The sequence below is a fragment of the Ursus maritimus genome, unplaced genomic scaffold (genome assembly GCF_017311325.1).
Source record: "Ursus maritimus isolate PB19 unplaced genomic scaffold, ASM1731132v1 scaffold_21, whole genome shotgun sequence".
In the NCBI taxonomy this organism is placed as follows: domain Eukaryota; kingdom Metazoa; phylum Chordata; class Mammalia; order Carnivora; family Ursidae; genus Ursus; species Ursus maritimus.
In genome coordinates, this window is record NW_024424564.1 from 32835216 (window position 1) to 32859575 (window position 24360).

At 46.2% G+C, this 24360-nt stretch overlaps 1 long non-coding RNA gene across 1 annotated transcript in view; it reads left to right on the top strand.

Annotated features, from left to right (window-relative positions):
* LOC121104411 overlaps positions 1-21591 on the top strand; it is a 104330-nt gene extending 82739 nt beyond the window's left edge. The window contains exon 2 of the long non-coding RNA XR_005836720.1: positions 21233-21591. This is a non-coding gene — a long non-coding RNA (uncharacterized LOC121104411). The remainder of the gene's footprint in view (positions 1-21232) is intronic.
* The last annotated feature ends 2769 nt before the right edge of the window (positions 21592-24360 follow it).

Below are 24360 nucleotides of genomic sequence, written 5' to 3' on the forward strand. Positions count from 1 at the left end.
AGAGCCATGTCATCTATTTCTGTTGAATGAAATCAACTTCACTTCCAATCTCCCATTCTGTTAGGTTGGGAGGAAATATCGAGGTAATTGCTCTAGGGTCTGGCGAGAAGATGGAACTCCAGTCTCTTTGGCCTCCAGTCTCTCACTGCTGCTGCGGATTTCTGCATGGTCCGAGCCCATCTGCGGGTCAGGCAGTGCACTACACAGCAGTGTCTCCTCTAAGGGTGCCGTTCACATCAGGAACCCCTGTGAAGGTTTATGGGAGTGGGTGGGTGGACATGGAGATTCCAGCCTCCTGGCCAAGTCCTGGATCAGTAAGGTCCCCAGAGCCAGGAGTCCACGCAGGCGATCACTCACACGCTCTCACTGGCATGCGGGGCCACACCCTGCCCCACCTCATTCCATCAGGTGCTTCCTTTCCCCACCCACAGTCCTAGGAGGCCCTGCAAGGACTAAGTGTCCTCTGTGTCCCTCCGTCTTCACCGACCTGCAGCACCGGTCCAGGTGTGCAGGGTGGACACGCGCAGCAGAGTCTCGCTGTGCAAGCCTGCAGTCAGGGCCGCCGCCCAGCACGGGCTCTGGAAAGACTAACGAGGGAGAGCTGTCAGACTGCATAGTAATTGTCTTGATCTGCCGGGGCTGCCATAACAAAGCACCACAGGCTAGGAGGCTTAAGCAACTGAAATTTATTTTCTCACAGCTCTGGAGGCTGGAAGGCCAAGATCAAGGTCTGGCAGCATTGGCTTCCTCTGGGGTCTCACTCCTTGATTTGCAGATGGCCACCCCCTAGCTGCCCTGCTCATGGTCTTTCTGTGCCTGCGGGTTCCTTTTGTCTTTTAGTGTGTCTGAATTTTCTGTTCTTATAAGGACATCAGTCCGATTGGATGAGGTCCCACTTATGGCCTCATTTTAACTTAATCACCCTTTAAGGGCCCTGTCTCCAAATACGGACATTCGGAGGTACTGGGGGTTAGGGCTTCAACAGGCGAATCGTAGGGGGGACAATTCAGCGCATATCAGTAACATACTAACTTAACGATAAAATAGTTAATATGAGGGAGAGAGTGTCTTTTTCTAGTAAGTACAAAGGCACCATAGCGACTAGTGGTGGTCCAGCCGGACATCCCTTAAAGCTCAGTGATTGCAGGGCTTCCGTGTCATGCTTGTGGCAGAGAAGCTTTTGCAAGGGCTGGGAACCTAGGGCTTGGGTCCAGCATCCCTAGAGACACAGACAGCTGCTCCCCTCTGGGAATCTTACCAGTAGCCCAGCTCCAGGGAGTGGGGCTCTGTTTCCACCCTGAAAAAGGACTTTCTGACCTTTATCTTCTTTTCAGTCTAGGGGATTTGCCTCATTCTCCCTCTCTCCCACTTTTTCCTCCCTTCCCTCTTCTCCCCTTCCAGAGGACCTAGCACAATCCCCTCCACAAACTTAGCTTTCTTACAAAGGACAAGGAGACATGATGTCGTCAGTCAACTTTGGCTTTTGGCTCTCTGTAACACCAATCTCTCCTTACGCAGGGGCCAATGGCCACTTCCTCTTGGATTTTAGGATGGGGGGAGCAATGAGAAAAAAAATCAACTTCTCAATAGATTAACCTGGCAGACATGGAAAGGCTCTAGCACAGGGCCCGACAGAGTGAGAGCTCAACAATATGAGCCATCATCATTATTATTAATGTAATGATTGCTCTCACATATATTGCTCTCACCATATATGAAGCAGCAGTCAGAGTCTATGGCTGAGAAAAAGGCACCATGAAGCTGGTATCTAAAATAGCACTGTCCAATAGAACTTTCCACCACGATGGAAATGTTCTCAGTCTGCACTGTTCAGTAGGGTAGACATTAGCTACATATGGCTCTTGAGCACTTGAAATGTGGGTAACCCAAGTTTAAGTTCAAACAGCATTGGAGCTAGCTGCTATCCGATTGGGCGATGCAGATTTATAAGATGTTTATAGCAGCCAATGAGAGAGAATGTTCAAGTATTTTCATTCCAAATAACATAATGATTCCCACTTTATTTCCTAGCCGTGCCCTGAGCTCCGTTGTGCCTCTCTACCCGCTACCAAGACCAGGGCTGCCCCCCTACAGTTTCTATAAATAAGCCAAAAAGCCAACAACATTTAGTAGCCTCAGGGGGATTTTTCCATGTCGGAACCCTGACATTACCAGTTTGTTCTGCACAGTAAGAACAGCAGAGTGATGCCATCCTCTCGAGGCTGCAGTTTGCAGCACCCCCTTTCCCGAGTTTTATGTGGTATCTTAAAAAAAAAGATATCAAAGTGGAATTGGAGTTAATTTTGATTCTGGGCATTGGTGCAGACTTCTATGCCCTCTCTCGAGACCCTCGAGATGCTGGGAGGCACGACTCTCAGCCAGGCCTGGAAGCTGCACGTTCCACACCCGTGTCCAGGCTGCCAAGGTCTGTGAAAGTCCTCTGAGCACAATTAGGGTTTTTTACTAGAGGCCTTAACGGTGTGCCCACTAGAAATGTGTACCTTGGCGCCCCCGGGCCTCCCGGCTCCTGTCACTTTCTTACTGCAACTGGAATTGCCATTGCAGCCCCTGGAAAATGGGCACCTCTCATCTTTACATTCTGCATGAATTGCCCCGTTCTGTGGAGGAGCAGGGCTCGCCCCAGACGCCTGCAGACATAACAGACGGGCTGCTTTTCCCGCGTCGGACTTTTCCCAGGGACTGGAAAGGGGCCGAGAATCTCTCCTTGAGCCCCTGGAATTTTTCCTCTCATTCTCTGCCCTTTCCAAATTATATAATTTCCTTGAAGCCACATGTTTTTAAAGTCTCTCCTTCACACACCTTTGCGAATATTCTCAAATGATGTGTGTGTCTGTGTGTGTTTTAAAATTACACTTGGTGAACACGTAGAGTTGAATGGAATCTGATGATGTCGCCCTGTGTGACCCATTTTTCTGACTCCCCGTCACTAACAGAATATAGTACGGGCTCGTACATAGTAATAAATGAGGCCGTCTCTGATCGGGGTCCTACTTCTGTTGATGGCCTGTCTCCCTCTGTTGTTTCGTTTGCTCCAGCAATACGGAGGGGCCTGTGGTTCCCCCAAATAAGCCCTGCTGTTTCGCTCCTGCATACATCTGCCTATGTTGTTCCCCAACCCAGGACACTGTCATCCTTGTCCACCAGGGAACAGTCCTTCCCTGACACTCAGGCCAGGAGACACCTGCCCAGGAAAGCTTTCTCCTCTTCTTCTCTCAGAGGGGTGCCCTCTCGCCCTGCACTGTTTGGGTGTCCTGTACCTTACATGTTTCTGGGTTTCACTTGTCTCCTGTATCATATTTTATTTCCTTGCCCATATTTCTCCGTTATTGAACAGTGAGACTGTTGAGGGTGGGCTAGATCTGTGTCTTTTTCATCTGAGCCTCCAGAACCAAAGATGGTGCCCAGCTCATAACTGCCAATCACAACCCATTGTTGAACTGAAATGAATAGAAAAAGCATCTGATGTGAAGAGGTTGCATGTTTTCAATGCTCAACAAAGTTTTGTTGGATCGACTTGAATTGACCTGTCTTTGGATAAAATTATCATCTATGCGTTAAAAAAAAGGCAAATTACCTAAGAAATACCTTATGCCAAAACTCAACAAATGAAATGAAGTAGGACGCTTGTAAGGAAGGAAGGGAGGAAAGGAAGAAGAGCAGCCCCACGTGGAAGTGTGTATTCAGGGTCTACTCCGTGGGACCCGATTCCAAAGGACAAGCCCGATCTAGTACCTCCACTTAGTTTTACCCATCCTGGCCCAGGTCCCCCACCTCTCACCCAGACCTCCCCAGCAGCTGCCTCTCACTTCCGCCTGCCTTATTATGGGCTGCATGTTTGTCTCCCCCAAAAGGTACGCGTTGAAGCCCTAACCCCCAGTGCAATGGTGTTTGCATATGGTGCCTTTGGGAGGTAATCAGGGTTAAATGAGGTCATGGGGGTGGAGCCCTCGAGATGGGATTAGTGTCCTTTTAAGAAGAGGCAGAGAGACCAGAGCTCACGCTCTGTGTTGTCATGTGAAGACATGACAAGACAGGTCTGTGAGCCAGGAAGCAGGCCACCAAGAACTGAAATGCTGTCACCTTGATCTCAAACTTCCCAGCCCCTGGAACTATAAGAATAAATATCTGTTGTTGAAGACACCCAGTCTATGGTATCTTGTGATAGCAGCCTGAGCTGACTCCCCTTCCCCTCCGTGTTCTGTCCAGCAGCTAGAGGCAGCTCTGACCAGTACGACAGATCACGCCATTCTGCCTTCATCACCCATTCACACTTGAGTATAACCCACACCCCTTTCCCAACCCATGCCCTTCTTTCAGTCCCTCCCAGGCTACGCCCATGCGTGCTACTGCCCAAATTCCTGCAGCCATTGGGATGGCTGGCCCTTCAAAGAAAGACATGTTGTCATTGAGACCTTTTCTGACCACTGTATCCTAAAGTCATTCACAGCCACTTTCCATCACGTTACCTGTTTCATTTTCTTTATAGCACTTCTCAAGACCTGCTATACCTTCTTGTTCATGTACTCGTTCATTCTCTGTCTTCTCCAGCTAGGCTCGCAGGGACAGGAGCCTCACCTGTTCGCTGCTCTATTCCCAGCACCCAGAACAAAGCCCAGCCTGGGTGGTGCTCAGAAATGATCGGTTACTGAAAGACCAGTGTGGGCCTGGCACGGTGCTAGATACCTCCACACACAGTATTTCATGTAATCATATCCAGAAGGGTTTCTTGCAAAAGTTAGCAGGGAATTGTCAATGATTTCCAGTTTTTTGACATACTTGGTGAGTTCATTCATAATTAGTTTCTTTGAAGTAGAAGTGAGTCAGAGAGTGTGACTTCATACCCAAGTCCATCCACATCAAAGTGTTTATGGATGAATGCAAGGGCAGCCAAATTAACGCGACCCAGCACCGAAGGTGCGGGCGGCTCCAATCCGACGTGGTGCCGCGGGTAGGGCAGCACCCGCCAGGCTGTGCGCGCGGGGCCGGATCGCTCCGTGCGGCTGCACCATTAAACCGCGCTGACGTTTAGCCGCCTCAAAAGCAGGTGTCGTCCTACCTGCCCACCCTCTCAATGCCCAACAGATGAACACAATTTCTTAAACTGTGCTATTCTCAGAAACCAAGTTTAATGTGAAGGTTAGGTGGTGCTTTTAAGAGAGCACGGTCATAAAGAATCATAGAATTTTCTCCAACTTAAAAAAAAAAAAAGTACCAGACATAAAATTGAATACCTAGATTTGAATACAACTTCTAGTGCTTAGGAGCTCTGTGACTTTGGACACTTAAACTCACCTAATCTCTCTTCTCCTCTGGAAAAAGTAGTACTCGCTCTGTGCGCCTCACAAGTTTGCTCCAAAGGAGGGAGCGAGAGTGGCTCCCTGCAGGAAAGCGTAAAACTACGAAGTGCCATGCATTGCGGTTTGTTACTCAAATTGTCATCAAGATCTCCTTAGGGAATCGGAGAATGACTGAATATTAGAAATTATTAATTCCAACCCTTTTACATGATATATGAGTGTATGTGTGTTTATATGTTTCATGCATTATAGAAACAACGTGCTTTGTGGGCTCCTGGGGGCTTAGTCAGTTAAGCGTTGTACTCTTGACTTCAGGTCAGGTCATGATCTCCGGGTTGTGAGCTCAAGCCCCCGCACTGGGCTCTGTGTTCAGTGGGGGAGTCTGATTGAGATTCTCTCTCCTTCTCCCTCTGTCCCTCCCCCAGCTCTCTCTCTCTCTTTTTCTTTCTCAAATAAATAATTCTTCTTTAAAAAAGAAAGAAAGAAACAATATGCTTTTTGTTGTTTCTTATGTGCTCAAGAACATTAACATTCATATGTAAAGCTCACAAAGGGATGAAGGACCAAATGAGTACTTTGGGGGAAAATGCTATCAGAGTTTGGGCGGGTGGCCTGGAGTTTGGTAATGGTCTCCTAATCAGCTTTCCTGCCCTTTAAGGTTCTCTCCTCCCAACACACCCCATGTACTGGCACCAGAGATATTTCTCCGGCAAAAGGTTGTGTAAGAAAGTGGTTAGGGGCGCCTGGGTGGTCATCAGTTAAGCGTGCAACTCTTGGTTTCAGCTTAGGTCGTGATCTTGGGGTTGTGGGATTGAGTCTTGCATTGGGCTCTGCACTCAGCTAGGAGTCTGCTTGGGATTCTCGCTCTCCTTCTCCTTCTGCCCCTCCCCCTGCTCTCTCTCTGTCTCTAAAATAAATAAATAGATCCTAAGAAAGAAAAGAAAAGAAAAGAAAAGAAAAGAAAAGAAAAGAGAAAGATTAAAGACACAGACTTCAGACCCAGACTGCTTGGGCTTATTTCCCAGCTGTGCTGCCCAATGGGCCTGTTATTTCAGCGCCTGTAAAATTGGAAAAGTATCAATAGCTTCCTCTCAAGGTTGTTTTGAAGATGAAATGAGGGAGTATATGTAAAAATGCTTAGCATCCTGTCTAGCACTTAATAAATATTTACTGGTATCATTAGGTTGCTCTTCTGACCCTATCATGGCCTAATAAAAATTTTCTCATGGGATCTCATTTCCTATCAAACAGAGCCCACAGCCCTCAGCAGGGTGTCCTCTCACCCCACCTCTGCAGCCTGCAGCCTCGGCTATGGCTCCCCTTCACTCCAGCCAAACAAACGAGTGGGTCTCCGTGAAGCCATTTCGTCTTCAGGCTTGACTCTGCTTCCGGGAGTTGGCAATTCCTCCCCTTTCCTCTGAATTCATAGAACCTCATCACAGTCTTACAGCACCCCCTGTTCCAGGTTTCGAGCTCTCTTTATCTTCCTCATAAGTTCTCGAATGGCCAGGATTGTGACTTCTTTGACTTGTATTCTTTGCGGTATCCCAAATAGGCCCTTTGACCATATATTTACTAGAAGTTTGTTGAATGAAGGGACAGCCTGACATGATCAAAAGTGGCATCACAGAAGTGAGAATTCCTCTGAAGGGAGACCAAACTTAAATAACTGTTATTATTTATTTTTTGAAAAAGATTTATTTATTTGAAAGGGGGGGTTGCACACAAGTGTGAGTGAGGGGAGGGGCAGAGAGAGAGGGAGAGAGAATCTCAAGCAGGCTGCCCTGATCGCAGAGCCTGATGCAGGGCTCGGTCTCATGACCCTGAGATCATGACCTGAATCGAAACTAAGAGTCGATGCTCAACTGACTCAGCCACCCAGGTGTCCCTGAAAAATTGTTATTGTTTATTTTGATTGCAGGGCAGCAATTAAGAGCACACAACATGTAGGTAAACCACGTGGGCTCAAATTCCGGTTTTGACACTTACTGGCTTTGGGCAGATTCCTTCACTTCTCTGTCCTTCCGTTGTCTGGTCCATTGGGTAAGGATAATAAAAATACTTCTTCATGATGTTTTATCAGGAGGACTATCAGATGAACTTAGTGGCAGCCTGCCATGTACTGAGTGCTCAACAAACGATAGAATTATAACCATCGTCATAAAAGTAATAAAGGTTTCTTATAAGAGGTCCAGGACTACAGTAAAAAGTGAGTTCCTCACTCCACCCCAGCAGTTTTACCCCACAGACTTAGCCACTGCTATTGGCAGAGTGAATATCCTTCCAGAGATTTTATGACCATAAAATATACTTAGCGACATAAAATCATACCACACATACTGTTCTTCAAGGTGCTTTGTTTACACAACCACTTATCATGCTTATCTGTCTATGTCCATACATATTACTCCTCTTCACTCCTTTATCACCTGCCCAGCATATCCGCTAAGGGATCTAGGATAATTATTTAATCAGTGTCATATTGGTGGCCACTGAGGCTTTCCCACTTTCTCACCATGCTAAACACTGTGCAGCGAATATCTCAGAAGTGCAATTTTGTATACTCATGATAGTGCAGCTGCAGGATAAAGCCCTGGGTGCGGCACTGTGGCCGATAGAGAATATCCATATTGGCGTGCCAGGCCCTCAGCTGCACACCGTAAGCCTTGCTCCAGCTCCTGGTGTTGTCATTGGGCCTCACGTGGCCCTCTTGTATTTTACGTGTCAGTCTATGTTTGCTAATAATAATGAACACAGTAATCACGCTCTATAGTTTCACAGTCATTTCTCCGTTGCTATCTGGGAAGATAGTAGCAATTACAATCAAAGGATTGGATTTAAATAGGCAGACAATCGTAGTCATTGCAGCTCCTGTTAGGCAAACAGTATGAGTACCCCCGGGTGGCAGGAATGAATATGGCTTGTTGAGGGTCCATGGCAAAGACTGCGGTCTAATTTGAGAAGAAGGCTTCTTACTAAAGCTGTGGGACAGATAGTCAGATTAGAGCAGCAGAACCAAGAAGCTAGGATTTTACACCAAGCCAAAGGATGAATCTCGTAACACAAAAGGTTTTACAAAAATCTACCAGGGACAGTAGTCGGGATGGACTTTCACTATTGTAGTTCACTGTTTAGCGTGCAAGTAGATTTTCACACTAAAGATACTGTATCGGTCACGAGAGATTGGGTTATGCTGTAATTACAACCCCTAAATGGTGGCTTCCAACAATAGAAGTTTCTTCGAACTCATGCTACCTGTCCACTGGGGATTGGTGGGAAGAGGCGTGGCAATGGTGGTTCTGTTCATCGTTTATCAGAGTCACTGAGGGAGGCAGGCAGATGAACAGTCACCATCTCCAGCGTTGCTGGCTTCCAAGCCAGACAGAAGGAGAGGATTTGCAGGGCTCGCGTTGGCTATTAAATGCTTCAGCCTGGAAGTGACCCATTTCACTGCCTTTCTCAACTCGCTGACCAGAACTAGCCACTGGACCCCATCCAATGCCCCAAGGGGCCTAGAACTATAATCCCATCATGCACTCAGCAGGAGGAGAGCTAAAAATAATTGACAAACATGACTACTAATCCATCTCCTTTCCATTATCTAAAATGTCATGACCACTAGAAGAGAAGGGCCAAATGATGCTGTCGTATCTAATGTTGCTTCCAAACACTGGGCTAAAGACAAGGCTTGAGTAGGCTCGGAACAGTCTGGTTCTACAGGTCAAGTATTATTTTGAGAGTGGCTTCAGATGAGGTGGAATAGTGTGAAAAAACTTTTGGAATATGTGAAATCTTTTCAAGAAAACCTTCATGGCAGATCCACTCTCCTTCTACCTGGTGTCTTGTCTTCTCAATTTTTTCTTCCCTGGGTCCTTAGATCTTCTCTGGGGATTCTATGGGGCACATTCAGTCTCCAACAGATTCCCTGTTCAAGATGTTTCCAAAGGTAGAGTCAAGTTATAACAATGACCATCATCATAATGACTGTAAACTCTTTAGTAGTACTTTCCACGTGCCAATGCTTTTCCAACGTTAACTCATTTTTCTTCACACCAACCCTAATAGAGTTTTCACTATTTCCTTTTTACAAATGAGGAAACTGAGGCACAAAAGACTTGCATAACTTGCCCCAAGGTCACCAAAGATGAGAAGTCAGGCAGTGAACCTCCTAAGATGGATATGATTGCTAGGGCAATTGGTAGGAGAAACACTCCAAAGCATTCCACACTCGCAACCGCAAACCCCTAGCTACCGTCATTTATCACAAAAATCTCAGTATTTTAATAAGAATTTTCACCCCCCCGACCCATGTCCCATTAATTTCAGCTGGTATTCAATCCGGAAAAATGGCACCATGATGAACACTCTTGGTCTGAAAATCTTACGCAAAAATCAGTCATGCTGTCACCTTGGTTGAGGACCTGCTTTGTTTTTGCTAACTAATCTGCATTCATGGTCACTTGTAATAATCCCTTGATGTTTGTTTCTTTCTATTTTTTTTTATTCTGAAAGCTTTTATAACTTCACTGTGAAAAAGATTGCCTTTTGTGGTACATTTTTTTGCCCCCAGATGGTGGTAACCTTTGAAACACACACTAACATTCCTATACCTGTAACATTTGACTCTACTTAATGCTCATTGGACTTCAGGCTGATTAGTGTCAGCAATGGTGCTCACTCTTGCACTTCTACAGTAACTTTTATCTGAGACCTATAGGACACTTTATCAACATTAGGCCTCACAACACCTCTATGAAGCAGGAGGGGCAAGGGGAAAATGCAAAGATGAAAATACATACGTGCTGTAAATCAGAAGTGACACTTCCATTCTGTGTTTTCCATTGTCATCTTTCAGTGTAGACATGATCTGAGAACTTTCGCATTGAGGACTTACCTGGTGTCCTGTACCCTTCCTTCTCTAGTTTCAAACCTCGGCAATTGGCACTTGCCCTTCAGGCCCACTTCGTGACCTTTGGGATCTTACCTCTAGACTAAAGGAGAAGGATTTCCTTAGGGTCTAGAGCCACCCTACTGTGCTTCTTCAAGTGAAGAGGAGAGTGGGCTGTCCTCAGGATGGTCTAATGGCATCAGTCACGTGGGAGGAAAGAGAGTAATGAGAAGGGATCCAGACCAGCTGCTGGCTCAACCTGGTTCTACTGATCTAATACTTTGACTCATCCCAAGCACAACCTCCATCTTCTGCTACTTATGGTGTGGCCCTGAAGACCCCATTTTATCTGTAACTCCCTCCATCTTAGAGAAGATGGGGCACAGGTTGAGTATCTCTGTAGTTGGGGAACCTCTAGGTGTGTGATTGATGCACCCATGAGAAGGAGGATGGCTTGTGTGTTGGAACTGACACCCTAGTATAGTTGGAGAGATGAAGGGTATACAAACCCTCCTGGCTTGGGAGCTGGGGCGGGCAGGGTTCTACAATGAGAAGCATGAGAACATGGTAAACCAGGCAATTACCCAAGATCAAGATCAAGGTCAAGTTTTGGTCAGAGGCTAGGAATACAACACAGGGTAGAATCACCTAAATAGACCTCTGGACCAGCTCTGTGGGAAACAGTTCAAAGATGTCCAATATGCAAGAGCAATGTGGTTCCCTTGAGAAGGCCAGAGGTAGCATACACTCAGGGGAGCTTGGATAAAGGTGAGGCTTAACCATGATTTTTGTTCAGGGAAAATCTTGAACTGGTTCCATTCATCTATTAATTATAGACACAGGGACTTTTCCTCCCACTGCAAAACCTTGCCAGGTGCCCAAGGGCCCCACCATCCTTGTTGGGGGCCTAAAAGTGCCCAGAAATATTGTTCGTTGGGTTGGTCACATGGGGTGAGTCCAGCTGTGACATCATAGCCAAGTTGGAGCCACAGATGGCTGTTATTTCTGCTAAGCAGTCAGTGAAAAATCCTCACCAGATGGCAACCAGTCTAGCCCCTGGGCCTGGGTGATGCAGAGGGTCATGGGGGTGGATTACGGGTAGTCTGTGGATGCTGCTTCTGTTCACGTCCACGTGGACCCTTCAGATCAGGCCCTCTTGACCCAGATTTCACCAGTTTTTGCTCTTCCTTCTGGCTCTCTCCAATTCTTGAAGCTCAGGGAGTAGGGCTGTTGAGGCATTTTGTTCTCACTCATGACATTGCTGCCAAATGTTTTGTCCTTTCTGTGGGTCTTTTCCATTTCCCTAATGGCCTAAGCTTTTGAAACTCAAAAGTCAGGAAGAGTCTTTTCCTGGCTGTTTTTCCATTGTAACATCCTTTCTCTGGGGCAGTCAGCACAGAATTGCCCAACTGCTTCAAAGGGAATTAGGGGCATGGGGGAAGCACCAAGGAGAGAAAGGAAATGTTGGGATTGAGGGAAAGCATTGGTTAATACAATACAAGGATGTCAAATATTTTTCTCCCACAAATGTAATCCCTTAGAGGCTGATCTAAAGTTGGTTGTCTCACTTGGGTGGAAAAACTATCTGGGGTGGCTCTTAGCAGATCTGTCAGACTTCTGTATCTGAACCAGCAGTTGGATGCCCCAGGATGAGTACAGCGGGTGAGTATAGCTCTGACCAAACCGCCAAGGAGGTGGAGGTCCAGGCAGATCTGGGAGCCGCTCTGTGGACCACCTAGGACCCGCAGGAGGAAAGAGTCTGGAGAGATTCCCCCTGACTACCAATACCCTCATGCAGCAGAAGAGCCACCAACAACTGTCAGCACGAGCAGGGCGTGTGAGGAGCTGGAAGTTGCATGTTGAGATGGGGGCGGGGGGTGGCGCGGACAGAGACTCTTCGATCAGAGGCAGGGTCCTCTATTGAGGATGATGTGGGCTGGAAAAACCAAGACCCCCCATAAAGCAGCATCAAACAGCTTTTTCTAGTTCTTATGCTCCTGAGGGTAGTTAAGACTGGATTGTTGCATGATTCCATCCAGTAACTGTCCAGGCTCTGTGTCTTAGCTCCAAAGCCCAGTACTGACATTGAAAGCACAGATGCTTCTGTTTACGGAATACTGTGGTTTCTAGAATTCCCATGTTTCAACTTTATCTGTAGACACTAACACAACCGAGCCCCTCAAAATATAATCATCTGAGGTTGATTTTATATGAAGTGAAGCATCTAGATGGACCTTGATTCTTGTCCAAATTGACTGAGTTGGCTGAACTCGGTTAAATGGGAAATCCTGGGTCAACCATAGCTGCACTAGGATTCTCGAGGAACTGACTTGCCTTCTCCTGAGCTCTGCATTGCCCATCTGTATGCTCCCAGGCAGCTGCTAATGTGAGCTGCTGATTCATGTGCAACGCTGTGTGAAAGACTTTGATTCTCGGAGTGCCTATGCCAATAACGCTACAGACGCACACGCACACACACACACACACACGTGCACACACACACACACACACACACACACACACACTTGTTGAAGTCAGCCAAAGTCCACAGCCCCAAAAGGCACTTTACAAAGGGGTGAATTAGAAGATAAAACGAAGCTGAGATTCTCTGAGGCAATTTACGGCAATCACCAATCCCAAAGCTCTCCATTTAAATTTGACTCATTTCCAATTTTGAAAGATGTCATTTGTGTAAATGCAGGACACATTTGCTTTAGGGTGAGCAGAAATGTCCCCAACTCCTGGCGGTAGCGGATACATCTGAAAAATGGAATCAAATCAATTTTACTCCCAAGAGGGACAGGTAGAGGACTCCCATTTCCTGCCAAATCAGTTGGAAACAATGAGGAGAGAGAAAAAAAAATGGAGCCCTCCCTTCTCTTTCTGGCCTTAGACATGAACTCTTGATAAGATCCTGGAAAACAAGCAGCATTTTTAACAGCCGTTTGCCCTCTTCAGCTGAGAAAACAGCACGAGCCAAAACTAGGAACTGGGGCCACCTCTATTGTGAATGTGGCCAGGCTGACTTATTGTGGCCAAACAGCAAATCACAAAATGACTGAGATAAGGAATATAATAACATTTTCACATGAACCTTACATTCTTACCTCTTCTATAGGAAAGGATATCCCTGCAGGAAGGAGGAAGGTGGGGCCCTGCCCATGTCCTAAGCGGTGCTGGGACTGCATTGTCCAGGCCTTTTGTAGGGACACAGGAAGAGGGTACGGAAGTTTCTACAGGAAAACAGAGAAAAGTTCAAACATAAACAGCATCCAAAAAAATTTACCAACAGTGAACTAGATTTCCTCTCTGGGCCTTCCATGCTTCCATGCACCACTGGGCTGGCAGATTTTAATCTTGGATTCTGTTCACCTTGGTAACCTCCAGCGTGTGTGATTGTGCTGTTTCCCTACTTAATAAGTTAAGAGGATGTGTTTTCTATGGCATTGGAGACAAAAACAACCTCTTTCCAGAGACTGTATCCTGGCCTGGCTGGAGTCCGTTCTGTCTTTTCCATTTGTCATTTCTGGGGAGGGCACAGCTTCCCTGAAGTCCCGGGTGGGACAGGGCGGCTCCCTTTTAGGAGGCTTTGAACAAAAGCTGAAAGTGGCCAAATCTCTGCTTCCCACAACAAGACAAGGGTTTGGGTTCAGCTCCCCCGATTTGGCCAGAGATGTGCCTGGAGAAACTCACTCATGAGGGATGTGAGAAAAGTTGTATCCCCACTCCAGCGAGGGCTGGAATTTTTCCCTCCCCACGCTTCTGCTCTCTTCTACCCCCTAGGCCACACAGCTCTCTGGTTTTAGGATTGAGTTATGAAAACCACAGTTCTAACAGGAAGAAGTAATTCCATGGTTAAATCTGAAAGAAAAGAGCCTAAATGAAACAAGAGAGTGGCTTTGGGGGAATCCCCTCCCCCTCTTCCTGGTCCTTATATAGAAAACCAAAATGGTGCCCCTTGGCCTCAAGCTGCAGAGATGGGTGAATGATAGAGAAAATGTTACCAGATCTCTGATGGGAGTCTTGAGAGAATGTTCTCAAGGACAACCTCTGAAATGCAAGGAGTTACCTTCCACTTTTCCCACTGATTGAAATGCCTTTAACTCTGACTAGGAATTGTGGAAACCACTTCTAAACTGGTTTCACCGGAGGCTGCCAGTCACTGAAAGGAGCATCCGTTATTTCTCAGATGGGGCCAGTCACACACCGCAGGAGCAAACGGTTACGGTGAATAGACAGACTTCCTAGACGAGGCCATTATGGGAAATTAAAACACTCCTTACTCCTCAAAGAATAGCACTGAATCCCAAGCATCTTTCACAGCCCAACAGAGGAGAGAGTTCTGAGTGGGCTGCTCTAGTTTTTTAGGTGATATCTTTTTCTGAATTGCTTTTTCCAGAACAAATGACTTCCATTATGTTCATCCAGGGACCAATTCTTCACTTAAGTGTGTAAAGCAAAATACGGCTTGTGCTCTGGATGTGTTACTCACCATAGACAGCTTTTCTGACAGTTGCCCCAGACGGGTGATCGAAGCGTGTTCTATAAAAGCCCAGTTACAAGTAAGAGGGTGACCTTGACTTCTGAAACCAGTTTGAAACGCTGATGAAGATGTATTTGGGATGTAGCCTCAGGAAGGCTTAGTCTCATTCAGATGGGCTTGCTATTCAAGGCCTATGATTTATAGTTCTATATAACTGTATCTATAACTATATGTAAAATTTTATTTATAAGCCTTTCTTATCTATTTAGGTACCGTTCCACCAGCTGAAGGTCATGAAAACCAATGACAGCATTTATGGAGAGAGGGTTGGCATGTTTCAGGCTCTACTAAACATTTTGCGTGGATTCTCTCATTTATCATAACAAGAGATAGTTACTAATATTATCACCACTTTATAGATAAGAAAACTAAGACTCAAAGAGGTTAAGTAACAGGTTTTAGGAAGACAGACCTTTTAATGGTTGAATCTGCCACTTATTTGGTTCGCTGCATCTAGGTGCAGAGGTGATAAACAAGATATTTAACAATTGGTGTGCAGTGGACACTAAGCAATCAGAAGAGATGTCAGGGAGCAGAAGCAGGGTCTGAGGGCCAGGTGTCACGGGAGGAGAGGCTGGGGTGGCTGGGCTGGCCAATCATGGATGGGGTCGGCGAGGAAAGCATCTGTTCATGGATCAGTATGGCAGTATTTCGTTCAATATGTTAACATATGTTAACAGCTCAGCCTCCCATACCTCTAGAGCCCTGCCCAGGTGGAATGGAAAGCCGTGCACCCGCCCCCCAACCCCCGCTGCAGATCACCTGAGTGACTACAGTAGGTGTTTATCAGAAAATTGGAGAGTTACTAAGGGTCTGACTTTTACAGCCTATTTTAAACCCTTGATGTACTTTGGAGTATATTGAGATAGTGAGCATAATTGTATACCAACTATCTTAGGTTACCAAAAGCTTTCTTTCCTGTTTCTAGACCATAATGCCCACATCGGAAATCTATGGGCTGAATTCGGCCTGCAGATGTCTTTTATTTAGCCCACATGATAACTTCTCATTTGAAAGAACAAAAGCTAACATTTCTGAGCACTAATTATAGACCAAGCATATATATTTTTTACATATATCAACTCTCTCTAGCTTCACATCAGACCTGTAAGATTGGTACTACATGACTGTCCTCATTTTACAGATGAGGAAATTAAGGCCCAGAGAGGTTGAGTGACTTGCCTAAAGTGGCCCAGTTAATCAATGGCAGAGGTGGAATTTGAACCCAAGCAATCTGGCTCCAGAATACAAGTGCTTGACCGTCAAGCTCCTCTTCCTCTCTGGGATGCTCGAATTATTGGTTGACATTTACAAATCAAGAGAAGTAAGATAAAAACCCAGATTTTCAGCTCGTGGAAAGGAAAGACCAGAAGTTCTCATAACCTGGAGTGCGCTCCCCTGGGGTAAAAGTTAGCCTCCTTTGCATGGGGATGAGTTCTTTGCCCCAGGCCCCACCATTCCCAATTGCCTTCCAACAGTGAGGGAGCCAGTCATTCGCCTTCTGTCATCAGGCTGGCACTGTTCTTACAGACACACTCTTCACTCATTGTATGTGACCGGTCTGGGCCCTGGAGACATTTGTGCCTCCTCCAGTGAAGCCAGGATGCATTTTTGCTCGGATAATACGTATCCTAGGAAGTGCAGGAGCATATGAGAGGCTCACTGCTCTTGTTAATTGTTACTAAGTACCAGAAACTTAAAGATGGACATTGAGAAGAGAAGCAAAGCAATAATGAACAAATTAAAAGCAGCTATTGGGAGAAAGCTTGTTGCAGCCAGAGGGACACTCCTTGTTCGCTTGCAGCCTAGATCATGGAAGACCTGAAAGGTTTACTTAAAAACAAAACAATCTTATTAAGCTAAATTCCCTACAACTACAGTTTTCTTTAAGAGTCTGATACTGTACAGAATATTACTATAAACCAATCTGATTGTCTTTTAAAAGCCACCTACTGGAATTTTTTACATTTGGATGCAAATCATCCTGTTTTAATTGGTCCCCTTGGAAGATAGGTACCGTTTCCTGTGATGCCCCTGCAAGAAACATTTTGGGAATCCTTGTGGGGGCTAATCTTCAAAGCAATTTATGAGCAGGTGTATGGCAAATGTCAGTCTCGTTGTTTTATATTCATGTCTTGCTTTTTATCCAAAACAGTAACACCCACCTTTTTCATCGTTATGCCAATGATAGTCCTGTTCCAAATAAAATCCACCAAAGGACGAATATTTGTTCATACTGAGAATAAAATAATTAGCAACAATCTCAGAAGACAATTCCATACGTGTATTAGCAACAGTAATATTGAAATAAGAGTATCGTCTCCCCAGGTGACTTCCTTGAATGGGCCACTACTCATTTGAATCTGCTTTGCTGTATTTGTTTAAGGAACCTGGTAAGAGAGAAATAAATATCTAATCCTGTTTTTATTATATATGTACAAATAGAAAGCACATATGCTGAATAATTATTTCTGGGTAGCACAATTATGCATGACTTCTTTTTTTTCTTCACTCAACACAATTCAGTGCTTACCAGCACTATGTTAAATGCTAGAAACACAGTGTAAAGATTTCTTTACAGTTTTTTTTATTACAATGAGAATGTATGAACTTTGGTAATGATGAAAAAATAAACTACTTCCATTCTGAAAATGACGTATCTACCTAGGCTAGGTGAAGACAAGGAGAAGGGGAAAGAAGTTCTGTCTCCATAAACCAATCTATCAAGGGAACTAGTCCTCTATGAAACCACCTAGTTTGGGTTTGGAGACGTAGGCAAACGAAATGCCATGCAAAGGCAGTTGGCTGAATTGGGAAACTGTAATAACTTGGGGGTAGAAAAATGAGAGGTCCAAGATCCACACGGGCCATTATTTCTGTGACTTTGAACAGTATGCTTAATCACTCTGACCTTAGGTTTCTTCTAAAAGGATTGGACTAAATGATCTCCATGGTCCCTGACAATTTTGACATTTTGTCATTATTATAAAGTTATATCATTTGGCTTAAATCATTTAACAAAGTCTATGTTAATCACACACATTGTTTTAGTCACAAAGAGAACAGTACTGAGCAAGAGATTATAGAGGTAGACCTTCAGCAAAGGCTCACACAAATTACTATAAGGAGAAGTTCTTTTTTGGGACACATGGGTGGCTCATTGGTTAAGCATCTGTCTTCTGGTCAGGTCATGGTCTCAGGGTCCTGGGATCGAGTCCCGTGTCTGTCGGACTCCCTGCTCAGCAGGGAACCTGCTTCTCCCCCTGCCTGCTGCTCCCCCTGCTCATGCTCGCTCTCTGACAAAGAAATAATAAAATCTTTAAAAAATGAAGTTCTTTTCTTAAATTAATTTTTATTATTATGATATGTTAGTCACCATACAGTACATCATTAGCTTTTGATGTAGTGTTCCATGATTCATTGTTTGCGTATAACACCCAGTGCTCCATGCAATACGTGCCCTCCTTAATACCCATCACCAGGCTGGCCCATCCCCCACCCCACCCCTCTAAAACCCTCACTTTGTTTCCCGGAGTCCATAGTCTCTCGTGGTTCTTTTCCCCCTCCGTTATCCCCCCCTTCATTTTTCCCTTCCTTCCAATGATCTCCCTGCTATTCCTTATATTCCACAAATAAGTGAAACCATATGATAATTGTCCTTCTCTGCTTGACTTATTTCACCTAGCATAATCTCCTCCAGTTCCGTCCATGTTGATGTAAATGGTGGGTATTCATCCTTTCTGATGGCTGAGTAATATTCCATTGTATATATGGACCACATCTTCTTTAGCCATTTGTCTGTTGAAGGGCATCTTGGTTCCTTCCACAGTTTGGCTATTGTGTACATTGCTGCTATGAAGATTGGGGTGCATATGGCCCTTCTCTTCACTACGTCTGTATCTTTGGTGTAAATACCCAGTAGTGCAATTGCTGGATCATAGGGTAGCTCTATTTTTAACTTTTTAGGGGACCTCCACACTGTTTTCCAAAGTGGCTGTACCAACTTGCATTCCCACCAACAGCGTAAGAGGGTTCCTCTTTCCCCACATCCTCTCCAACATTTGTTGTTTCTTGCCTTGTCAATTTTTGCCATTCTAATTGGGGTAAGGTGGTATTTCAATGTGGTTTTGATTTGAATTTCCCTGATGGTTACTGATGTTGAACATTTTTTCATGTGTCTGTTAGCCATTAGTATATCTTCATTAGAAAAGTTCATATCTTCTGCCCATTTTTTGATTTGATTGTTTTTTGGGTGTTGAGTTTGAGAAATTCTTTATAGATCTTAGATACCAGCCCTCTATCTGAGGTGTCATTTGTAAATATCTTCTCCCATTCCATGGGTTGCCTCTTTGTTTTGTTGACTGTTTCCTTTGCTGTGCAGAAGCTTTTTATCTTGATGAAGTCCCACAAGTTCATTTTGCTTTTGTTTCCCTTGCCTTTGGAGACGTGTCATGGAAGAGTTTGCTGTGGCCAATGTCAAAGAGGTTACTGCCTATGTTCTCCTTTAGGATTTTGAAGGATTCCTGTCTCGCATTTAGGTCTTTCATCCATTTAGAGTTTATCTTTGTGTACGGTGGGAGAAAACGGTTGCGTTTCATTCTTCTGTATATAGCTGTCCAAGCTGAGGTGCTTTCTCTCTCCTGAAAACCAGGTGGCCCCTGCCCATGAATGGATGGATTCGGTGAGGATGGAGGCAAGTTAGGAGGAAGAGGTCGCTGCTCAGCTGTGGGAATCAGACTTGGTTTTTAAATCTGCAAGAAAGTCATCCTAAAAGGCAAACTTTGTGGGAGAAAGAAAAAGTGTAAGGGGCATGGCAGCCAGAGGCAAGGTGGTGGTTCATTTCTGAAGCTTGGTTTTCCGTACGGACAGGCAAACCTGGATCGTGGGCTTCATTCAGCACAAACCATGCATAATCGACAGAGACTATGTCAGGGGTCACAGGGGCCCACAAGACTGGAAGGAAAGGAAGACCCTGCTCCACTAGCAGGAGAGTGGGGGAAGAGAAAGCCTCGGGGCCTCCCTCCTGAGCGAACATCAGCAGCAAGGATGCAGAACAGTCCAGGTCGCAGAGGGAGAATCAGATCACAGGAGACTGGGCTCTGCCTCCCGCTGGGGTATTAGAGGAAATTCTCTGGGCACCCCAGAAACCACGGGGCAGTCACAATGCAGTCGAAATGGTGGTGGGCGTGTTTCCACGGAGAGGGCCTGAGATTGCTCCCCACTTCCTCTCGGCCTGTGGGTGGCATGCAGGGAATATAGAAGTTCCTCAAGACATACTCCCAAGGCAGCTAAGAATGCCAGCTTGTGAGCTCGCCCCAGCAAGCCCGAGATGAGGCCTTGCCATCAAGGGCTGGGGGTGGAGCTGACCCCCAAACTGCAGACATGGAGGCAATGGTGGCCCGACGTGTCCTGATAGTACCCAAGGCCAGCCACTTTCAGCCTTGAATTAATTGACTGTTTGGGGGAAACAGATTGTTTTAAACTGGAAGAGGCTGTTACTTTTCACTGGCGAGTTGAAGCTCCCCTCCCTCCCCCTCCACCATCAGCAGGAGTGGGAGCAAATGAGACCACTCGTAGAAATAAAAAAAAATTTAGCGAATCATTTTAAAAAAACCTTGAGCCGGGTACCTGGGTAGCTCCGTCATTAAGTGTCTGCCTGTGGCTCAGGTCGTGATCCCAGGGTCCTGGGATTGAGTCCTGCGTCAGGCTCCCTGCTCAACAGAGAGCCTGCTTCTCCCTCTCCCACTCCCCTGCTTGTGTTCCCTTTCTCGCTCTCCATCAAATAAATAACAAATCTTTAAAAATAATAATAAGATAAAATTTAAAAACCCTGAGCCATGGTGCATATGTTTCCGTCCTGCTGGGTGAGTATGTCATTATCATTACTGTGAATCCTATGAAGAAAAAGTCCCTAGTGCTTTGAATGCATTTCATCAGGGTATCTACCGTAGACTGGCAGGCGGCCCTCAGGGACGGCCTCTAGAAGGAAGTGATATTAGAGCCAGGACCTGAAGGAGAAGTTAGGTAAGCAGGGGAGAGCACCGGGTCTGCGGGAGGAAGGCGGGCTGGCCCACGGCAGGAGGGCGAGTGGTAGCAGGAGAAGAAGCAGGCAGGGCCCAGTGCCACCGGGCACACTGTGACTCCTCTCAACAGTTGGCTAATTCACTTCAACTGAGTTTAATGAATGTAAAACGCTTCTCTGTTTTGTGGGGCAAAACAACAACATTAACAAACTGTGTGTGAGCCATCGGGGCAACAGTGAAGCATTTAGAGAATCTGAGAGCGAATCAAGATAGGGACAGCAGGCTCCGGTAAATGGATGGGGCTCGACAGTTAAGGCAGCTGGTAGGAGCCGAGACCACCACGGCTGCTGCCCACACCTGCTCGATCCTGCCATCGTCTCAGCTTTCAGGCACTCCTGTGCCCTGCCAATCTCTCCAGACCTGAAGGGCTGGCACAGAAGCAGAGCTTTCCTTCTTGCAGGGCTGAGCCAGAAGGAAAGGGGCCGAGGAGACAGAGACAAGAGGATGTGGGCTGTTGGCCAACTCGGGGTATTTCTCGCCCACAACACATGGGTTTCTCCTGGGCAAGCCGTGGCGTCGCTGAGCACTCTCCTGGCTGGTTGACGGTTCCGAATGGTAGTGAGAGCTGACAGAAGGGAGCCAGGTGGCTGCAGGAGCCTTCTTCTCCCTTGCCGAAGCCAGCGCCTGCCCTCGGCCACCAGTGAACCTGCCCGGGCCATTTCAACACTCCTGGAACTGGTCTTTCCACTCTTCCTCCACACTCTGTACGTTCTTTTTAGGGAGCTATTTTTACAAAATAAACCAGATTTTGTCTCTGCTGTGTATAAAATCCTGTAATAACTATTTATTTTGTTTTTAATAAAATCAAAAGTCCCTCCCTACCTGCAGGATTCCGCACGCCTCACCCCTGCCATCTTGCTCCGTGTTCATTCTACCCAGAGCACATTTGCGCTCCTTTCCATTTCTCAGACATGCCCATTGTTTTCCCGGCATCCGGTTTGTTACCCTTCCTGTTCCCCTCCTGGAGTTCCTTCTGGAATTTGTGCCTGGTTCCTTCTATCAGGCCTGCTAAAATGGCACCCCTCCTTCTGACATTGTATCTTATCACCCTGTTTATTCCTTTTGTAGCACCCATCAATCTGATATTTTCTTGCTTATTTATTTGCTTGTTCATCGTCCATCTCCTTCATTAGAATGTTAATTTCTTGAGGGCAGGGTTTTGCCTTGAATAATGCCTGACACAGAGAAGGCACTCAATTAGTACTCATTAAATAAGTAATGAATGACCCTTTGACCAAGGATGGCCTGAGGTAGTGAAATGACTCTGGACCACAAACATTTTCATTAATTGTTTTGGGTCCTGGAGGGTATTCATGGGCAAAAGACAAATACAATGTGTGTGGGGGGGCGGGGTGGTTTGCAAAGAGATTGTTTGCCTACAATCTTGTGACTGACACAGGCACACTCAGCTAACTCTAACAGAAATGCGAAAAGACCGATTGTGGGCTCATTCAAAAGTACACCTTTCGGGGCTCCTGGGTGGTTCAGCTGACTGGGCTCAGGTCATGATCTCCAGGTCCTGGGATCGAGCCCCATGTCCGGCTCCCGGCTCAGCTGGAAGTCTGCTTCTCCCTCTGCCTCTGCCTCTCCCCCTGTTCATGCCCTCTCTGTATCTCTCTATCAAATGAATAAATTTTTTAAAAATCTTCAAAAGCACAGCTTTCGACTGGGGAATTGAAAAAAGTTTCCGGGATCCAAATTGAATTCAATAGCTCAATAGATGATATTTGGGCATTTTCTGCTGTGCAAACGACAGGCCAGGTATTAATGAACAGAACCTGGTCCCTGCCTTTAGGGACCACACAGTGTGGCAGAGGCAGACCCAGACAAAGCTAATTATTCTAAAAGGCGAGAGGCGGGGGAGGAGGGCGGGGTGGGGAAAGAGCCGAGGTCCGAGGTCCGAGGTCCGAGAAGAAGTGACTCGCCCCACCCGAAGGGTGCAGCAGACTTTCCGCTGGAGCAGGCTGGTCCGTGTGCCCAGAAGGTGAACTGGGTTGATGGCCGGCCGAAAAGGCAAGGGTTGATGAAGACAGAACGAAAAACACCTACAAGGGGGTGTGAATGGCCACGGCAAGATTCTGGGTGTGTGGATTACCACATCCTTCAGGGAGCTGGAAACGTGATGTGACTGGAGATGCAGTTTGGGAATCCTCAGAGGTGCTGAAGCCCCAAAGCACAGGAGAGCTCCTGGGGAAAGCATATAGAACCAGAAGGGAAGAAGGCAAGATGCAAACCCTGGGTGCAGCAGAGGTGATGGCTGAAGCAGGACTGGTGAGTTCACCAATGGACAGAGAGGAAAGAAAGAGCTAGGACAAATCCCCAGAGAACGCCAGGGTTTAAAGAGCGTGTGGAGGAAAAGGAACCCGCAAAGCAGTGGTCAGAGAAATAAGAATTAGAATCTGGAGAGTTTCGATTCCCAGAAACCAAGGGAAGGAAGACTCACCTTTCAGAGGCCTCAGTCCTGGCACCCTGAGACCATGACCTGATCCAAAACCAAGAGTCAGTTGCTTAACCGATGGAGCCGCACAGGCTTCTCCCCACCTCCCTCTTTACCACACCCCCCTGCAGGCCGCTGCTCATTCAGCGCCTATCCATCTCAGCAGACAGGAAGGTCCGTGAGGGCAAGCGGTGTTTTCAACTTGTTTACTGTGATTATCACCTACACCTGGATCTGCTCTCGTCACCCAACAGAACAAATGTGTGGGTAAGTGACTGAATAAGTATTTTCAAATTATGCAGAGTTGGAAAGGCTAAAGGCTGTAAATAAGACCTTGAATTTGGCAACTGGACACAAAGGTGACATTTAAGAGAGCACTTTTATGAACGGGGTGGCAATAATACCTATGTCGCGTGGTGCTTATGAGAATTAATGAGCTGGAGGTGTCAATGCTGAGCCGGTGCTTGGACGCAGTTAAAGCTCAATAAATATTAGATGATGATGATTATTCCCTCAGCCTTTGTTTTCAGAATCTGTTCTGGTGAGCGAATTCTTGATAGTCACATTGTGTCTAACAGATTGGTTTACTACCATTCTAGGATATTCTAGGGAAGTATTGCTTTAAAAACTATAACTACAAAGTGCTATTTCATTAAATGTAACAAAGACCAGTGAAATGAGCTTTTGCTGTCAAATCTACCTGTCGGTTGGGGGCCTGACAGGCTCCCAAAGGACCAGAAGATGGACTGGGATCTCCTTTTCTATGAAGGAGATTCATGGAATGAATGCAGCTGTAGCCTTGGAAAAGGACTCTGGTCCTACATCTTCCACTGGGTTGGTCTGCAGATCTGAAGCAGGAAGGCTGAGAAGAGGGGGTGCTTCTGAAGACTGGCTCTGTCAGTAGGTTTGGATAAAGAAGAGAAGGTTGCAGATTGAACAGTTTCTTGAAGGCGTGGAACACTGGACAGAGACACAGGTTCCCAACCCACATGGACCACTAACTCTCTGAACTTGACCAAGTCACTTCACCTGTATGTGTGATGAGAGCCCTGCATGAGCCTTGAGGCTTCTGCAGTAGCGTATTGGCGGAG